The sequence below is a fragment of the Protopterus annectens genome, chromosome 1.part2, assembly GCF_019279795.1.
Source record: "Protopterus annectens isolate FY-2018-M chromosome 1.part2, PAN1.0, whole genome shotgun sequence".
Lineage (NCBI taxonomy): Eukaryota > Metazoa > Chordata > Ceratodontiformes > Protopteridae > Protopterus > Protopterus annectens.
The window spans coordinates 1,131,179,227-1,131,194,949 of NC_056727.1; positions in this window are offsets into that span (position 1 = coordinate 1,131,179,227).

Genomic DNA, 15,723 nt, shown 5'->3' on the forward strand with positions numbered 1-15,723 from the left:
AACAGATCCCTGTGCCATACCTGTGACATACTCCTGCCATACCATGCAGCCCTGTCCACATAGCTGCACATATCATCCCTGTCATACATGGTGTGATGGCCGTATGGTTGATGTAGTATCAACTATCTGGATCAGTAATGTGTCACTGATGCCCCTCGCGGTGGCGTAATGGGTGTCAGATACAGCTAGGAAACCCAGCCCGTACATGCTATAGCCGATAACCTTACCTGCGAATGACGTCCGACTAGCCATTGTCCCATGTCAATCACATGTGCAATACAGGCGATCCGTGGCAGGATGTTAAACAGCTGTACAGTGCAGTGTAGATGTCTATGGCAAAACAGATGCATGTACAGGTTTCCATGCTTACTTGGTGCATTGTCACTGCCCAAGTCCAGTAAGGCTGTGTCTGTGTTGATATGTGACATATACAAAGCAGCAAGGTCAACAGCATTACCGTGGATACATCAAGCATGTGTAGATAGGTAAGAACACCAGTGCAGGCAAACAGACATGCCCACATGAAGACAGACGTCACATGCAGTAGGAACACTAATGAGGTGACACACACATATATAGGGATGATATCCAATGCATAATGGGTGTTACATGTGTGTGACACATAGATGCCAGTCGTGTTAGTGTCATGTTGATTTGCAAAGATAACTGTGCAGATGTACTAGAAATGTGTGTGCAGCAGTATCACTGTACATATCTGTAAATGTAACCTGTCACCTTCATCATGTCTTACAGATAATGCCTCGTACACACCTACCAGCATACAGCCGACAGGAGGATGATGTTGTAATCTCGTACCTCCATGAGAACTATGAGGTGTTATTTAGCCATGTGCCACAGCACGCACAGCAGCGGGACGACCTGTGGCAGGATCTTCGCAGGAGGGTCAACGAAGTGGGTGGCCACAACTGCATCTACCAGCAGGTGCGCAGACACTGCACTGACTTGATACATCATGCAAAACAGCGTGCCACTGCAATCACCAGGGAACAAGGTGGAACAGGTGGTGGGCCACCAACCCAGCCTCCACTCACACACACAGAAGAGCCACTGGCCAGTCTGGGGACACCCTCAGAACAGCTCCAACAAACACTAGCTGCAATCATGGAGGTGGGTGTCTCCCAACCAATGAGCCTAGAGTTGCCTGGTAAGTCAGTACTGAACATATGGCCAGTATATCCCACGTACGTGCATGTGTCAGTGTACATCATGCAATGTAACAACATATGCAAGGTATGTGGACACACATGCTTTATGCTACCCTGTGTATGCACCAAACCTCTTAACTGTACAGGTATTTGCAGGATGTCCAGATGTCTGCCTCATATTGTCGGTGTGTTCCCCTTAATATCTGTCCCTTTCTGGCAAATAGCTGAGGAATGGAGTCATTAAATGATGACATACATTTGTGTTTACGACTGCTCATTCCGTGTAAAAACCATGTGCATGCAAACCTATTAGTCTAGCAAATTTCTAAGTTTCTAAGAGCAATATGTCACAGTTGTCCCTATATGTCCCCCATCATAATAGGCTTTGCCCACATTTATTGTTCTAAGAGGTTGAGAGGTATGGTATGCACACATGTACTTACTATATGCTATTGTACAGGTGAATGTGTTAACTTGCACTGTGCACCCTGTGGCTGTCATACAGTCATGGATAATGGTCATACTGCTGTGTCACCCTATACAGGTACCTCTGGCATGCCGCACAGACAAGAGTCCATTGCAGGTGAGACTGTCATCAGTATCAGGCATGTCAAAGCATAGCTCTATTCACCATGTGGCCAGTTAATACATGGATATACAGGTCGCTTCACCTATCATCCACACAGGCCACCCATGTGCAATATATACAAATGAAATGACACACAGACATGAAACTACAGTATTTGTCATTGCTACATGTGTGTCCAGCTGTGCATACAACAGTGGAGGTGTTCTACAATGGAGGCATATGTACTATACAGTGGAACAAAATGTGTGGTACACAAACCAGTATCGCACAGTGAGCAGTGATATGGGCAGACCACAGGTGTCACCATTGTGTTATATGCCCCTGCAATGAGTTCACACATTGTGATGTTCCATCCGACATATCTGAGACATGTAGCGTTTTGGTTGCAATATTGTCACAATTTCCCATAACCCATACCCCACAGGCCACACATACACCTGTTGTCTGCATAGCCCTGTGGATGGTGACATATCCAACATCTATGGGTGTATGTCATATGGGACAACACAGACATGTATGATAGACGGCCATCACATACATGACCAACACATGTGCACACATGGCCATGGGGGTTGGCCAGAGACATGTAGCCACACAGTAGATGGGATGTGGATACACCCTGTCCCACTTTGTCCACACATGGTCCAATTAGAGCCGTACTAGACTGATTGTACAGGTGATGTGGTACGCTGCACATCTTAAATGCCTGTGCACAGCTAGTGGAGGTGTCAGTGACAAGTACCTCATAAGATGTGTTGAACATGACGTCTGTGTCATAGCATGACAGAGGTCACCTTTACAGATTCCACTGACAGTGACACCAGGCCACAGATGCTGTACTTTTCCCCTGCTGCTGTAGGACATCACTGTTAGCTGTGCACCTTGTGTGCGTGGTACAACAATGTCATGTGTGAAAGGGTGACGTGACAGGTCCGCTATATGTGGACATGGTTAGTCATCATGCAGGGGTGTCATCTGTATGTCCTGCAGTGACCTGTCACATGACACAGCATGGTTAGGTGTGTATACACCTCAGCATAGTAGGTCACAATCCACAGGTATGTCATGGGTATGCATGCAGTTCTGGATATGCAATGCGTACATATCATGCACTGTTTAGCAATATAGACGTCTCATGATGCCATGCAATGGGACAGTGTCTGTACTTCACACTGTACAGCAATGTAGGCGGCTCACAGTCCCCTACCATGCCCATGCACATTTGCTCAACATGCATTCTATCTGCAGGGCATATGGACAACACCACAATGTGATACCCAGTACGACTCTGTACATGTGTCAGGACACCATTGTGTCAGGCATGCATACATGTTAATGCACACGTCAGCAGATTACATGTCAAGGTCACGTCAGCCATGTGTACTGTTATCCTGTTCTGGTCCACATGGTGTATCACAAGGATGCATGCATACTACCATGATCGTGTGAATTGCATGGATAATGATATGACACCTGCCTGCTGTAGTGTGCATTCCAGGGGGTATGCTTACAAACACTATTGATGTCTGAGCTGCATGCTGTCAGCTGTATCACAAGCATGCTGCATGCCATCTGTCATATCACATGCATGGTGTGTCAGTGTGTGTGTGTCAGTGTGTGTGTGTGTGTGTGTGTGTGTGTGTGTGTGTGTCAGTGTGTGTGTGTCTATTGTAATTTAGAGTCTTTCTTTGCATTCACAGGTGATGTAGGTGATTACCCTCTTGCAGTCCATCTGATAGTGTCCCCACAGATGCTAGCAGTGATGAACATATGCATGAGGTACAGGCAGGGATGTCAGGGGCTGAATCTGTGCCAACGGTTGCCATCCTAGCTATGTCCCCCTCTTCCCCGCCCACAGTTCAGCTGCCAACACATACTGCATCAACAGTGGCCATAGAAGAAGGACAGTCAGCGTCTGTTAGCGTTGAACAGGAACATGTGGTGGCTACAGAAGGTGTGTCTCCACACCATGGTGGCAGTGTACTGACTGCAGATGTGCCACACAGGCATGTGGCTGGTGCTGCTCGTAGGAGGACCTCTGGCAGACATGCACCTGCTGGACATAGAGCAGCAGCTGGATTCACCAGATGCATGTTCCAGACTGTAATGCCGGCACAGGCATGTGCCAAACGGCAGATCAGAGAAGGACAGAGGCTGCAGAGGGCTGCTATCAGTACCCTAAATAACAACATCCAGGCATTGGCAGGTGCTCAACAGCAGATTGCCGATGTTCTGGATAGGCGATTGGGTGACATGGTCAGAATCCTTGACCGTGGCATGGCAATCCACGAGCGTGAGCTGTCTGTGTTGGAACATCTGGTAGGGGTGAGGCATAGGCCATGTGGACGTAGGCCAGCTACACCACCTAGTGCAGGTCAACGTGAGCATGCCACCTCACATGGCTTGCTCCCATAGTGCCGGTAGCAGTAGCAGTGCAGCTGGTGCTGCGCTTTCCACACCAGGACACAGCAGGCCACGTGGACATGGCCCTGGACGTTCCTGGCAGGGACACAGTTCCAGTGGCCATGTGTCATCGGACAGTAGCCATTCTGTACCTCTGCCTGGTAGTGCCCATGCAACCCCTGGCAGGCACAGGACACGTGGCCGTGGCCAGTCACAGTGAGCTGTACAACCTGGTCTGTACAATCTGGAGCTGTTGATAATACCCTTGTGTAGGCCTCACAAATGACAGAACTGTGTGCACACATACACGCACACAACAAACACAACTGTAGGGCTCCACAACACCCACATGCAAATGGAACAGACATGTCCAATCAAATCACCGGCCCTTACCCACACACATGATATCATCCATTGGTGCAGCCTCTGCCCCTGGCAAACAGTATCACCCTGGGAATATGATGAAGCCTGTGCTGCATCCCTGTCATCCACACCATCGGTGCAGGGATATGCTCAAATGGTCTGATGCACAGGGTGAACAGAATAGTGAAAGGTGTATCTAACATTACTTGTGTATGCATATTGAGGGATGTGTATGTTGCATTGGTTGTGTGTGAATACTGAGAGATGTGTATGTGACATCAGTGGTGTACTGTCAACATGCACCAGCCATACCATGTAGTCCAGGTGCAGCAAGCATTGTGATATGTTCACAGTATGTGTCTCGGTTACAACAGTAACAGCATGTTGGTAATGATGCCCTGGTTCCCTCCTATGGTGTACTGGCATGTGCCTACAGGTAGCAGTGTTTGCAGTCCCCCATGTGTAACTGTGGAGTACTCACAGGCACATATGGCAATATCAGCATGCTAAACGTACCCTCAACCTGACTGTTGGAAAGTCGAACATGACACAGATGTCCGCACATATACTGCAGTTGAAGCATGTGGTCAGTTGAACAGGCTACAGCAGACAGAGACGTGACATACATACCAGGAAACATTACAGGTATGTTGACATGGTGCAGGGGTTGTACACAAGCGGTCTGGCCAATGATGACGTTAGAGGCCACTTGATAGCATGAGGCCACACTGTGTAGCAGTAAAATCCTGTCACAGTACAGGAACATGACCACATTCACGGGGTCTACAGCACTATAACACACACCCCATAGTGTTGAGGTGTGGACCCTTGCCTATGTGGTCATCACCCTTGCAGTACTTTGCACCCACACGACGTGGCACAGAGAAGGAACATGCACAGGTAGCCAGTACAGCTGGGACCGATGGCATCAACAGGGTAGTAGACTGCATCACCATGAGGGGTTAGTCACCATGAGGGGTTAGTGATCCTGTTTTCACTGTATGGTAGCATACACCCTCACACCAAGCACCAGACAGCCATACATACATACATACACACACACACACACACACTGTGGTGACCAGAAATGTGTGTACGGATAGCCGATGTGTGTGATGCACCACACCTGCCGACGTCATGCTTTCCACACTGCAGTATGTACAGATCTTTACAACAGTGTACAGGGATGTGTAACAACTGGGATGCAATCACCACCATATGTGGCATATGTGGTCACACAAGTGGACACACATGGCAGTGCTGGGAATGATACACCTGCCATATGATGAGACGTTTGATAGACATGCAGCAGTATTGTCCGCATTATGTGTACCAATGCTATGTCTGGCAATTGTGTTGCTATATGCACATGGGAGGATGTAAGTTTTACAGGTGTCATGTGACATACTGTTGGTAACACCTGACCACTGTGTATGCATTATGTCATCACCATCAAGTAACAGTGACATAGCATACTGTTTGCACATGGCATGGTAGAATGGTGTATGACACACCTGTGAGCCATCCCTGGTACACATACATCTACACAGGTGGATCATCACTTTATGTACACACATCCCTCCATAAGTGATGTACAACCAATCATACTGTCTGTATGTCACCATATACAGGTGTCAATGATGGGGCTGCATTGTGACTGCATGGTGTAGTTAGGTGCAGCTGTGTTATGGACATTGGCCACTGCACATGCATGGTTGCTGCATGCACAGCACAGATTGTACATGTGTGTTGGTCCTACATGTGTCTCCTATAGCCATGTTTGTATGCCTTGCTATTGGTGGACATGTGTGTTGACACACATAACACATGGACTGTGGTATGATATCACGGGTGTCATGGGCGACTACTACAGGGGAATGTGTCCTCAGTCAACATTGCTACCTCCTGTACTGTGAGCATTCAACAAACATGGACCCACCTTCCATTTGCATGCGTATGATTGCTTAGGCCACTGTTCTGCATGGGGGACAGCAAAGGCTAAGCTAGGTACATATGTGTTGTGTGTGTGGTCCATGCACACATCCACTACAATCACATGTATGACATATCCAGACATGTGTGTTCGTTGGTGTACAGCAACACTCATCTGTCACAGCTGTGTAAGACCCGGGGCCCCTGGTATGTCTTGAGCTGACCTGGTCATGTATAGTGGTATCATTGCAATCCATAACACCTGTTGGAATCCTGTCAGTACATGTGTACTCTGCACAGTTGTTGTAGACCTCTGTATAGTCCACTGGTCATGTGTCACATGGTGTTGTGGTAATGTATGGCTGTGTATTGCTGCAGCAATGACATGGTGATGTCTCAAGGGCTACAGTGTAGACTGTGGTGTGTACATCTGTGGTCTGCACCTGTGACAGCTTTGATGGCAGCTGAGTGTGTACTGGTCACTGCATGTGTGTGACCACCCTGTGCGTGGGGACAGTTATACCTTACTGTGCCCTTCCATGTTTAGACTCCGTCTGCATGCAGGACGGCCCACCCTGTGCATGGGGACAGTTATACCTTACTGTGCCCTTCCGTGTTTAGACTCCATCTGCATGCAAGACGGCCCTTTGCAACTGCTAAGTGTGTGAGCATGTCCAGTACGCTATTGTGTAGATGGACACACAGGACAGTCCAAACTGAGTCCTTGTGTGTTGAGACTCTGTCTGCATGCAAGACGGCCCTTTGCAACTGCTAAGTGTGTGAGCATGCCCAGTACGCCGTTGTGTAGATTGACACACAGTACAGTCCGAACGGACGTGTATTACTAAGCGTGTGGCCATGGCCAGTGACACCTTGTGTCGATGATGTCCCTCTGTGCATGGGCATGGCCATTGACATCATGTATAGCCATGGTGGTCATCCAGGCAACAGATGTCCATTTTCAACATCATGATGGATGCCTACCGAGTACATACTGGTCGACTATCTTGAAGGGTGTGCTGTCTGTGGCACGTCCCGTGTCTATGTCTTGTTGTTGTAGTGCTCTGTATATCTTACATTGCCCCAATCACACCAATGCCGTGTATTTGTTTATGTCTACCGTGGGACAGTGACATGTCTGTATGCTTTCAGAGTGATCACTCTCTATACAATCCCTGTTGGCGTCCTTGTCTTTGCGGATGATGACACGCACCTAGAAATATGCCTCTGGGACTGCTGTGTTTAGTAATCTCAGTAGCACATTCTGTAAATGTGTCATGCTGTAGTGTGATAGGGTAGTTAGGTGTATGTTCGACTCCCAGCCCTGCCAAGTGTGTGTGTGTGTGTGTGTGTGTGTGTGTGTGTGTGTGTGTGTGTGTGTGTGTGTGTGCACGCGCATGCTCCCGTCTGCCTGGGGACTCAGTCATGCTTTTAGACGCCTCACACCACAGATATTTCCTACCGACGTCTTTGCCTTTGTGGATGATGACACGCACCTAGAAGTATGCCTTTGGGACTGCTGTGTTTAGTAGTCTCGGTAGCGCGTTCTGTAAATGTGCCATGCTGTAGTGTGATAGGGTAGTTAGGTGTATGTTCGACTCCCGGCCCTGCCAAGTGTGTGTGTGTGCGTGCGCATGCTCCGGTCTGCCTGGGGACTCAGTCATGCTTTTAGACGCCTCACACCACAGATATTTCCTACCGACGTCTTTGCCTTTGCAGATGATGACACGTGCCTAGATATATGCCTCTGGGATTAATGTGTTTAGCAATCTCAATAGCGCATTCTGTAAATGCATTATGCTGTAGTGTGATAAGGTAGTTAGGTGTATGTTCAACTCCCAGCCCTGCCAAGTGTGTGTGTGTGTGTGTGTGTGTGTGTGTGTGTGTGTGTGTGTGTGCGTGCATGCTCACATCTGCCTGAGGACTCCGTCATGCTTTTAGATGCCTCACACCACAGATATTTCCTACTGACGTCTTTGCCTTTGTGGATGATGACACATGCCTAGAAGTATGCCTCTGGGACTGCTGTGTTTAGTAATCTCGGTAGCGCGTTCTGTAAATGCATCATGCTGTAGTGTGATAGGGTAGTTAGGTGTATGTTCAACTCCCAGCCCTGCCAAGTGTGTGTGTGTGTGTTTCCAGCTGCTTGACAACAGTACATTGCTTTTACAGTATTCACTCTCCATAACATCCGTGTGGCGTCTTTGCCTTTGATGCTGTCTGCAGGCTAGACGTATGTCTGTGTGAATGCTGTGATCTGCTAATTATGGTAGCATGTTCTGTAACTGTGTAATGCTGTTGTGTGGTACAGTGGTTACATTTGTGTTCTGCTCCTGACCCTGCCACGTGTGTTTTGTGTGTGTGTGTGTGTGTGTGTGTGTATGTATCTATCTGCATATATATATATATATATATATATATATATATATATATATATATATATATATATATTTATATATATATTGTATATAGATATCCATGTTGGGATTATCACTCTTGAATGTGCTGCATTATCTGTACGTGATCACCTTGGATGTATGTACATCTGCTATGGCTCTGTGATAGTACACATACTGTGTGCTGTAGTGATCGTGGGTTATACTTGTGTAGTGACCGGTTATTGTGTTGCTGGGTATTACACGGGCATTGGAAACAATGTTAGTACAGCACCTTTGAATGGTCATATGCACATCTCGGCAACAGTCAGCAGTGGTTATTACATTGGAGGGTGAGTATGGCTCATATCCGTATGTAGTAACTGACAATTCTATGCAACTCAAGTTTACATTACAGACGCATGTTTATCCACAGGTTGTGGTACATATCCCAGGACTGTATGTGTACACATTGACAGGTGCAGGACTGGGTTAGTGTTGGATGCATGGAGGGGTGTCCATGGCCAGTAATGGCGATCTCTATAGCCTGGCAGGTATGGTCTGTGACTGTCCCACAACCTCCTGTATATGGCTGACACATGCTGTACCTGTGTATATGCAGACACACACACTTACCACAAACAGCTAGGGCTATCACTTACACAAACCCATTGCATTACCATTGGGCCATGCAATAACCGATGTCCCTCACACACCCACACCTACGTGTAAATTGGATGGCTGAATGACAGCTCTGGAAATGTAAAACCACACCCTGTGCATATGATGCCACCTGTGCCACCACCTGTGATGTGTAACATTGATGCAGGATCACACTAACCTGGTGCTGATGCACACGGTGGCTTTATTCCACTGTATTGATGTTAGAATGCTGTTAACACAAAGTGTGTTACTTCCAGGTGTATATCAGCAGGCATGATGCATTGCAGCTATGACCATCAATGTAGGATAGTTTACAGAACTGTTAATTCTGATGATTTATTCTCCATCCAAGTGCCATTTCACTGATGTGTGTAGTATTGGCAGCATGTGTGTCTGAGTGTGCAGTACATGTGTGATGTGTGTAGTACACATGTATACATGCTTACAAATGTATACACTGGCATACACGACATTACACGGGATTCACCATTTGTACACTAGCTTACTCGTTCTTCAACACGTGCACACGGGCTAACACGAGCACACACATGCTTACTTGGGCTTACTGGCACGCACAGGCATGGACACACTGTGGGCAGGTTTGCAGGTCACATCGGTGGTATCCATGGCATACACCATCATTCTCCTGACTTTCCCTAGGATAGCTCATAACACGCCTCTTCCACCGAGTACTGACAGCAAACATGTGACACTGCTCTGGTGAGATTACAGTGTTTTATACATACACACTCATGTTGTCACCTATCTTCTACTCTAATAGTCCCCTTATCCTACACTACACTGTAGAGGCTTGGCCCATATGGCATGACATGTTGTGATTCACTATCCTCAGCCTCACTTGCATCAGATTGCCTACAAATGCTTCGTTACATCTCTGACAGAGCGCTTCCACACATAACAACCAGTACACAGTAGCCATGTTGTCTCCAGCTTGCCATTCATCTGCATGGCGTACTAACATCTAACTAAACCTTATACATATTTGACTTGTTTTGAAGCGCAGCGCGTTCTCGTGGCGCTGCGCTACGCTTCCACACCGGTGATCTGGGGAGGACAACTACAGTTTTATTGATATCCAATGGACAATAATGCCACTGGCCTTAGATTTGGACATTGGCATGCTTCTTCGACTGTATTCATACTGTATTTGCAGCTGTCATTGCTCCGTTTAGCAACATGCAGAACGTTAGTCGCCTAACATCCGGGTACATTTCTGCACATAACTCTGCTCTTGCATGGGCAGCTTACTGTTTCATGTATCACATATTTACATAATTTGCATAGCATTCACATACAAATGGGGTATGTTGCAAATACCAACATTGTCTGTGCAACGTTCGTGTTACGGGCGGTCTTGCACACTCCTACAGGTGTTTATTGAATAGCCTGGCAGTCATCTTTCCTTGCTGTACTCTCACTCTACTCATGCACGCCAGAGGCTTCGTGTATCATGGCCTAGGCTTTGCTGTGTGTTATGTCTATCTGTGGTGTATGCATGGCTGTGGGTATGTCCCACTGTCATCATTGGTAAAGGTGACAGCCCTATAGGTACTTCATGTAGACTGCTGTGTCATTTGACATGTCAGCACATACCTGTGGCCAATACTGAACTTCCTACTGCAGCGCTTTTCATACCTTCTGAGTTATCTTGCAGTCGATAATGCTGTTTCCTCAGACATGTATCTGTTTCTGATCATACCTCTCAACTTCCTAGAGCAAAACATCTGTACAAAGCCTAACATGATGGGGGGACAAATAGGGGCAGATTTTAAATATTGCTCTTACAAACGTAGATAGTTGACAGAATAATAGGTTTTGCATTAGTATGACTTTTCTGAAGGATTTGGGGTCTTAAACTCAAATGCTTATCATTATTTAATGACTTCAGTTCTCAGGTATTTGCCAGAAAGGTACAGATTGTAAGAGGAACACACCAAACATATGAGGCAAACATCCGCACATTCTGCGAAAATCTGTACAGTTGCGAGGTATGTTTCTGATACAGGATATCAATTTTCTTACACAAATACACACAATATATGGTGCCATCACAGGCCAGATGCCATTACATTCCTATTGCAGGACACACCCACCCAGAGGTTTGTATTCCTCACAAAGGCCAACAGGTGCTTATCCACACTAATTATTCTATCATGTACCTTATGTGTATGCTGGTATTTGTGCTTTCCGTCGGTGGCAGAGCTCACGTACGAGTATGGGGGACTGGACACTGTATCGGTGACACTGCATGACACCCTGAGGGGCACATGTCTTTTGAGTCAATTAACCTTCCACATTGACTTTCACAGGTCATACATTGTCATTCACATTTGTCGAAGTACATGCTTTTGACTTGTACATGTTTTGTCATTTGTCCTGAAGTCTTTCTTCTCACCAGTCCACCTAGTATCACTAGTTCTGTACATTTATTTAGGACAGGATACCTTCATACCTCTCACCTGTACACATTATGGGTAAATGCCCCAAGGTTTGACCTATGATTTTGTTACATTTGTCATAATAATGTGCCTTTCTGGTAAATTACTGGCAAGGCATGACGGACTGTGAGGTTAGATAATAATGACTGACATTTCTATTTCATGATTACTAACCCTCATAACATTCATATCCCTGACTACGCCATTATTCTGTCAACGTTCTGACTTTGTCTGGGGTATATTTAATATAGTCCCTATTTGTATTTCATGTACTATGCCTTAGTCCAGCTGTCTTATTCTGAAAGTTTGGCAGGTATGGTTACCATCTTGGTCATACACATGTCCATCCATGATAATCACCTACATGACACTGATATAGGTCCCTACGTCTTCCCCCAATGGTTTACACAATATCCAGTAGATGGGTTGAACCATTTTGGAGAATATAGGCGTGTGCTATACCCACATAGGTATATTGATCACTCCCATGGGGCGTACCTAATAGATCTGTGCCAACCAACACCTAGGCCCATTTCTGCATACCCATGATTCCCATACCTGATATCCCTCCACAGTACCTATTAGACATGTTTAATGTGAGCGATAATAAAGTGTGAAGACACTTTTAAGCACTCCCCACTCTCCGGATATCAGGTCGTACGTCATACATTCTATCGACCCATGTGTTATTACCCTTGCACCTGCTACTGTTGCATGTACAGCTATATTGTAGTTGCAGTTGTGACTTCTTTTGCGTCGATCATGGTTTGCACTTCGTACGGGATCAATTTTTGGGGTCCTGCAAAGGACACCTATATTCATGTTTAACGTGTAGAACTTGCAGGCCCTGTCACACTGGTACTTTCCGGGCAATGGTTTGGAAAGCAGCAGTGTATTCACCTTTCATGCATGTCTGTCTGTCTATCCATAATAGCTATACTGTGACCTATTTATGTACATGTGTTATTTCTACAGGGACATATGTTTGTTGTGTATATATCTATTCATGTATCGTGTGTGTATAGAGATATATATATGTACATATATATATATATATATATATATATGTCTGTACATTTCTCATTTCATAATTTGCTTTGGTTTAAGTCTGTGGATATATGTGTATATATATATATATATATATATATATATATATATATATATATATATATATATATCTTTCAACTGTACAGATTTTCACTGAATGTACAGCTGTTTGCCTCTTATCTTTGGTCCGTTTTTCATAACCTTGTGTCTATCTGGCAATTTAGTGGCATATCATTAAAGACTGACGTTGGTAAATAAAGACAAGCATTTCAGGTTACGACTTTATACCCTTCAGAGAATCTATGCTAGTGACACACCTGTTATTCTATCCACTGTCTATGTTTGTTAGGGCAATATCTGGGGATTGTCCCTATTTGTACCAGTTGTTTTCATGGCTTTGTCTGGTTTCGTACTTTACGGGGTTACCAGGTATGAGCCATGTATATATAACATGGAGAAAACAGCATTCATTTGCTATGCTGTGAGCAGATTACACACGCGCAGGCACACTTGCATATCCTTATTGTGGGTTACATATGTTTAATAGATATTTGTGCTTACGTGGCCTTTCATAATTCTGACCGTAACAGTTACATATCTGTATTCCGGTTTACGGACTGATGCGAAACAGATGTTCACCTTTACATATTTAAATGTGTGTACAGCACGAACGCATTCATTACACTTTAAAGTTATATGTGCAGTGGTCGTAGGTCAACTGGGACTGCATTCACATTGGCCGGATGCCGGAACCACTATTCTATTGGTGTTCTGCCTCATTGATATGCATACCCATAGTACTTAGCTACATCAACATATGCCTCACCGCTTCACTTACAACACAGGCATCCATTCTCCTGTTGGGAAAAACGCGGTACTACATATTACACATTCCCTATTGCCTACTGCTGTGGACCCCAGCTGCATTGTTAATCACTCCAAGGATATGCAGAACACCAAGGCATATAGTCCTGGCACATACAGATCTTTGATTATGAGGGTGTTCATGTAGTGATCTGGGTTTAGGCTTGTCCGCCTGGTGAACGGAACTTCCCTGGCCGAGTTCAAATGTCAGATGAAGCATATGGACAGGGAGTTTCTCCCTGTTATGAATTTTTACCTGTGTTTATAGACACGGGTGTTTGGGCACTTGTCAGCAGCTTATTCTGTTGGCAATACATATTATGGGTGGGGTTGTTACAGTCCATACTCCACGGTGAGGGGTGTTCCCATTCACATTTGACTACTACCTGTATTCAGTCATACGGGGATTATTATTTTGGACATGAAGTGACTACAGGTATGCAGTTATACCTTACACAAATGTGAAGGGTTGTTACTGTAAATATGTATGGACCATACCTCTCAACCTCTTAGAGCACCAAATCTGTGCAAAACCTACATGATTGGGGGACAAATAGGGACACATTTTAACTATTGCTCTTACAAGCTTAGAACGTTGATAAAATACTAAGTTTTGCATTAGCATGACTTTTCTGAAGGATGTGGAGTCTTAAACTCAAAATATTTCTCATTATTTAGTGATGTCAATCTTCAGCTATTTACCAGACAGGTGCAGATTGTCGGAGGCACACAACAACAATATGAGGCAAAACTCTGGTCATTCTGTGAATATCTGGACAGTTGAGTGGTACGGTATGGACCTCTGTAATACTCTGTTGTGTTCTGGCACAGCTGTAGCTCATCATTAAAGACTGAAGTCGGAACGTGCTGACAGACAGTTGGGTTTCAGACTTCATACTCTGGACATTAATGCCAATGTGCAAACTGTTATTCTATCATATTTCTATGTTTCTAAGAGCTAGCTTTACAAATTGTCCCTGCTTTTGGACCTTTGTCTCACTTGTATTCACGGCTCTGTCCAGATATCTTACTCACACAGGTTGACAGTTATGGTCGGTCACGCCTGCATACAGTCTGTGTCCCTCACACTTGATCAGGGTTATCCTGTTTATGTCAGTGTCTTTCTCACCCTCATGCCGTTTGCCACTATGTGAATGTGTGCATTATATTCTCCCTCCTATTCGTGTCGGGACACGTGCATCACGGGAAGGTGTTTTATCCTGGGTATTAGGTTATGCATGACCACTTAGGGCTGGGCAGTGTCATGGACCTCTACTGCACGTTCTGACTTGTGTCCAGATATCTACAGGATTGGACAGCATGTCATCATACCCATTCTACTATTTACACAGGTTGGTTATCCCATGAGGGATATCCCAAAAATTGGACAAGACCAAAACAAGTCAGATACCGAAGATTTTTGTGGCTTTACGAAAATGTGCAGGGGGTTTTACATGCAGGGGATACATGGTTTGCAATCCTGACACTGCCTAGGGTGACAATGCCTACTACATATGTGCAGGGGTCATTGTGTGTAGCTGTGTCTGCAACGAACCAGTAAGCCAAGTACGGCCAGATTTGGTGGACGTTCTGGTATGGAGGCGGGTTGTGTGATGTGGAGGGTATGCTGGGTAGGCCATTATGCATCCAGGTGTGTTGCATTTGTCATGGCCAGTTCCATCAGGACCCATCTGTGGTTATGTGACGGTGACATATCTATACATTTGTATCGCACATTTCCATATTCATATGTTTGTGGGATTGTGCTCTACACTATGGCCTGTCTGCTTGCCTTGCAGCTGTTTCTACATTTGTTTGTGTTTCTTTCCACTTCACCCGCTGCCCCCTTGTACACCTTCGGT